Raw genomic sequence first — 5611 nt, 5'->3', positions numbered from 1 at the left:
TATGCTTTTTTTTTTTTTTTTTAATTTATTTTATTTATGTTTACAAGAACTGGAGTATAGGCCAGAGGTATTTGGGATGGGTAAGAGGATTCACCTAAGTCAGATTAGGGAGTAGAACAGGTGGATACACTGCTGAGGGAACAGCAGGGGAGACAGGAGATGTCTAATGTGCCATGTAGGTCACTTCCTTGGCCAGGAAAAAAATTTGTGCTGCAGTGACTGACAATAGCTTGATAGTGCTGAGCCTTTAATCCCTCACCACCAGGGAGACCTTGGGAAACTGTTTTGATATTGGCTGGTTAACCTTAGGAGTCGTAAAATTGATGCATCCAAATTTTCACAGTAAAAAAAGCTAACTTTGTGTTTTTCATATGGTGAAAATGCCAGTTCATTTTACAGTTTGCAGATAGAGGTGGAAACAATGCTTCTAATATCACTGCCATAATGATCAGCTTTACAATGGTGCAGCCTAAGAAGTTTATTCAAAATTCTCTTGTTACCATTCCTATTACTTTATTTTAAATTAATAATACCGAAAGAGGCATTCCGTTTAGTTGTAATAATACATTAATTCATCTAGTGGCTCTTTATTTCATTAACTTACTTTTGAATTTGAGATTGAAATTTAGCCAGGGGCCCCAAACTCTTAAATGAGTGGCAGCCACACGTGCAAAGAAAGCAGCCTTACTATGATTTTTACTAGGATTAATGTGCCTAGAGAGATAAAAAAATATCTAGGGCATTAGTTCCTGAATAAAAGCTCCAAAATGGCTCTTCCCTTCTTGGGTTATTGTAAGCCACACAGGTTTGGCCTTGAAGAGGGGATGCTGATCTCTGAAAACGTGCCACAATTCTGAGTCACTCTCTGGAGGAGAACCACGAGAAAGTAGTAAGGAAAATCCCAGGGAGCTGGGACAGAAGGAGAGAAAATACAAGATAACATCAGGCGATGTCTTTGCCAGGGATGACAAGCGGGCTCCCCACATCGTTCACCCACACAACACTTACAAATATCTACATTTCTCTCCTACACGGGTTTCCTCACGCTCCCTAGGCAGTCCCATGGGGGAAGCTGGGCCGTAGATGCAAGATTCAGTCCTATCTGCTCTTTATACAGGGTGCACTCAGCTTTAATCTTAGTCCCCCCCCCCCAATTTCATGATCAGGAAGTCGGGTTCATGACATATTCAGGCAAATATTCGGGCTTCTTGTAAGTGGAGTGGGGAAAATGGCACCCATTCAATACAATGCTTCTCCGCGTATCATGGAGATTTCCTCTGTAACACAAATGCCCTCATTGTCAAAAGCTGCCTCCTTTGCTTTGTGACAAAATATATCTGCTTTTATTTATTTATTTTCATTTTGTGTTTGATTGGTTCACACAGTGTGGAAGTAATGTTTATCACTGAACTGATCGCAAACTTTATTCAACCTGTTTCTCTTCACTTTAAATGTCTTCATTAATTCAATTTTTCAATGAATAACATGGTGTACAGCCTTCTATTATTATAACTCCTCTATTTTTTTTGTGGAAAATAATATTCCCAGAAATGTCCATAAACCTAGAATAAACAAGTTTTACTTTTTTAAATAAGAATATTGAATTTAAAATTGAATTTATCATATAGCTTTTGACAGTTTTCCAGTCAGATATATTTAATATGAGATGTAGTTTTAAGACAATTTTGGAATTTGGACGTTAACATGAACTGTAAATCTGAGGTGCTGAGCAACAGTCCTGTGATACACACGCAACCTACTCCCAATCATATCACCCTATTGTTTTTGGCTTGTATCATTAAAAATAAATGTTGACTGAGTAAATAGGTAGATGTGTTGATTATTTTTCTTTTTATTTCTGTAGATTTTTAAAAATATTTCAGGAAAAAAATCATCCAAGTTATTTTGTTCTCAAAGAAAGACACAAATCAGATCTATAGGGTTTGCTATTGGTTTGACCCTTTGTTTGGTTTCTCTATATTCTATGTGTAAGTGACATTATCCATTATTTGTGTTTCTCCTGGGTGTCTTGGGTGTGGTCACAACACCTGAACGTGTGTTCCTATATTTCTAAATCTTATATAATGTTGCAAATAGACGTTATCTCAACAAAATATATGTCTGCATATTAATGGTGCAAATATAAAAAGACAAAATTAATTCATTAAATTAATTCTAAAATAAGTAAACTCAAAGGACTGAGAAAAAACATGGGATAGTAACATTTTTGTATTTTATGATATAATGAGAAGTGTAAGTGAGCTGCTTCTTTCCAGATCTCCACACCTTCAACCTTTCACTCTCCCTTTCATCTCAGAAGTCTCATATCATTTATTAGTGCTCACAAATTTTTACAAAATTTTCCATGTTACATCCTGCTCTATAAAACATCCATATCTGTCTTTGTTATTCTGATTCATATCTGTCTCTGCCATTCTGATTCATTTTATTATATGTAATTCCCTGGAACTTTTACTATTTCACTATAAATGAGATCACTTTCCTTATGCCTGTATGATATTCCATCATGTGGTAATAGAACATCTTCTTGATCCAGTCCTCTATTAGTGAGCACTGACCTTGTTTCCATGCCCAAGCTATTATGAATAATGCAACAATATAAGAATTATAAAGCAAATGCCTTCTGAGTTGCTGACTTCGTGTTCTCCAAATAGATGCATAAGAATGGGGTTAGTGGGTACTGCAATATTTTCATTTTTAAATATTTTTAAAGACTTATTTATTTATTTTTTATGAAAGAACTAGGATATAGGCCAGAGAGGTGGGGATTGAGAGGATTCATCAGAGACAGAATGGGTAACAGAATAGGAAGATTTACTGAAATAATCTGCTAAGGGGAGTAGTGAGGTCTGTTGTGTCATATGTGGGTTAGCTTCTTAGCTAGGGATGGAATTCTGGTCACTAGTGATAGTGCTGACACTTTACCCCTAGGACACCAGGAAGGCTCCATTTTGAGATTTTTAAGGTTGATCCAAATTGCACCCAAAATTGCTACAACAGTTTACATGTTTACATTCCCAACAGTGCAGTAGGGTTTCTCTTTCTCCACATAACCTCCAAGACTTGTGGGGTATTGTTAATATTGTAATTCCCTTTTAAATGCTATTTTTCAATTTATTCTAAAAGGTGTTTTTTGTTTGTTTGTTTTTTTTTTATTCCTCCTCCTGTTTCCAAGAACAAAATGCCATTATAATTTGTAGTTACTTCATATAAGAGGTTGTGATTTCTGAGAGATGAAAACTTCCAAACAATTTTAATGATATATTCTACAAATTTTAATCTGTATATTAATATCAGCCCCAGTAGTCCCCTCTCTCTTTACCTCCAGCAAATTTCTAAGAAATGGCAATGCCTCTCAGTCAAAATTCAAGTCTTCAACATTTGGTTTTACCTTATAATTTATTTCCTTCTGTTTATTTCTGGGGTTAGTAATAGACTTTTTATCTATGTCTATATCCAATTACTAGAAATATATTTGAAATATGGAATTTTGTGAGGTATTTGTGGAATCAATTTTCAAAAATCACTTTATATATTTGTGAAATCAGACACCTTACTTTATGGAAAAGACTTAATCTTTCTTTTCCCAATTCTCATTCCCCCACCTTTTTTTTTTTGTACTAATTCCTATTGTACAAAGTCATTATCTACTAACACATAGGAAAACAGTAACATTAAGGAGTATACATAGGAGTATATAAAATTTAAACTAAATTCCAGAAACATGGGCTGGGAATCTTTATTTTTTTACAAAGGAACACTAACATTTGGACAGAAATTTCTGAAGATCACTGTCTTTTAAAGAGTACAAAGTATACATTTAAAATCAACAAAAATCATCTTGAAATATTTACAAAGCTATTGATTTATGCTTCAGTGTGAATTTCCTGGAAGTCCAAAGATCTTACGATATTTAAGCAGCCTCTATATTACCCCCAAATAGGTATAGATGGATTTATAGTCAATAAATTAAAATATGTATGCTTAATAATTTGATTTAACTAAAATAGCAGTAAGAATGTAATATGCTGGTGGTATCTATAGACACATTATTTCTTCCCACAATATGTTATTTATCTGATTATTTTTTTTGGCAGTTATCTTCATTTCTTAGTGAAAATGTCTCATATATAAAATGCAATGAACTAAAGTTTACATAGATGATATGTAATGTGACAAAGCCAAGCAAAGGCCTGGAGTCAGACACCCTAAGTAAGAAAACAAGTTTTACCATCAGTATCATTTATGAATTTGAGAAGATTTTTTAATGTCTTGTACTAAATGTCCCCTTTGTAAAATTAAGATGTCAATAGTATCTGTAATATAGCGTATGATCAGGAGAAACAATTGCATATTATCATAATAATTGCTGTATTTTTCATTACTATTGCTATTAAAATTTTTCAGTTCCATTATGCCTAGGTAAAGGAAATTGGGACTCTCAAATGGACAAATGAGAGAAAACTATCTCAATTTGCTCACTAATTTCCATGTACAATTAGCTAAAGTAAGTCTGCAAGTCAGTTACAGCAATATGAATATAAATATATATGTTATGTAGTTTCTTAAGTTGGCATACAATGAAATATGTCATGTGTTGAATGACACATTTTGCAAATTTACTCCATTTTGAAATGAATGTATATTTACTGTCATTGACAGTATACTATAAAGTTTATTGCTTTAAATTAGAATAAGTGTATTACATTTGGATCTTTGGTATATGAGTGAGTTATGAAATTCTTTTAAATCAATGAATAAAATTTCATAGCATCTCTTATCACATATTTTAATGCCAGATATTTAACTTTCCTTTTCTGTTATTTTTATGGGTTTCTCCCTTTTAGTCTTTGAATTTTATTAATGGTTATAAATTGAATGACATTCTTGATCCTAACATGAGTACAGTTCCTAAAGATAGTTTGTACATTCAAGAATTTTACTGTGGTTTGGACAATATAGTTCAAAAAATGGTAATAATGATTGCATGCTTGAATAAAATTAACTTGGGCTTTTTATGTGATTAATGTGAACAATTTAATAATTTATCCCTAAGTTTTATATGATAGTTACTAAATGTGTGTCTAAAATTTTGTCAAGGTGATAAGGGAGGTTTCCTGAGAAGATGATATTTGAATTGAGTCTAAATGAGAAGAATGTATTTTAGAGACACCATTTTAGGTAGAAGAGAGAAGCAGACTCAAAGGCATGGTATGTTAACACAATTTTCTTTTTAAAAGAGTAATAATTAATTTATAAACCATGTATGCTTATTGTGCGTATATAGACACTTAAATTTAATAACAAGAATATGAACTAGGCATTTGCCATATTTTTAGCAATATTATGTTAATAGCAGCTTTCAATCTTGCATTTCTTCTTTGAATAAATGGTCCCAATTATTATATTATTTTTATAAACAAAATGAAGTTCTTATTAAATGATACCATTTATACAGTGGTGGGAATTTCAAACTGCTGCTATAGAATATTTAAATATTAACTATGGATGTCCAGTAATTTTAATTCTCAAATACCTCTTGGTTATAAGTGGAAGACTCAAGGCAGGAAATAGGGCCTTTTTGTATACA

At 32.6% G+C, this 5611-nt stretch overlaps 1 protein-coding gene across 2 annotated transcripts in view; it reads left to right on the top strand.

The window, feature by feature from the left end:
* CDH9 (cadherin 9, type 2 (T1-cadherin)) overlaps positions 1–5611 on the top strand; it is a 97477-nt gene that overhangs the window by 7115 nt on the left and 84751 nt on the right. Inside the window, exon 1 of one of the 2 annotated variants that reach the window (XM_012721983.1) lies at positions 5174–5232. The exons of the other annotated variant lie outside the window; for it this stretch is intronic. The gene's annotated coding sequence lies outside the window, so the exon portion shown is untranslated. Of the gene's footprint in view, positions 1–5173; positions 5233–5611 lie in introns of those variants that run through there. 2 annotated transcript variants of the gene reach the window in all.

Source organism: Condylura cristata, unplaced genomic scaffold (assembly GCF_000260355.1).
Source record: "Condylura cristata isolate star-nosed mole 26May11 unplaced genomic scaffold, ConCri1.0 scaffold00007, whole genome shotgun sequence".
NCBI lineage: Eukaryota > Metazoa > Chordata > Mammalia > Eulipotyphla > Talpidae > Condylura > Condylura cristata.
This window is presented reverse-complemented; position numbering and strand designations above follow the sequence as displayed.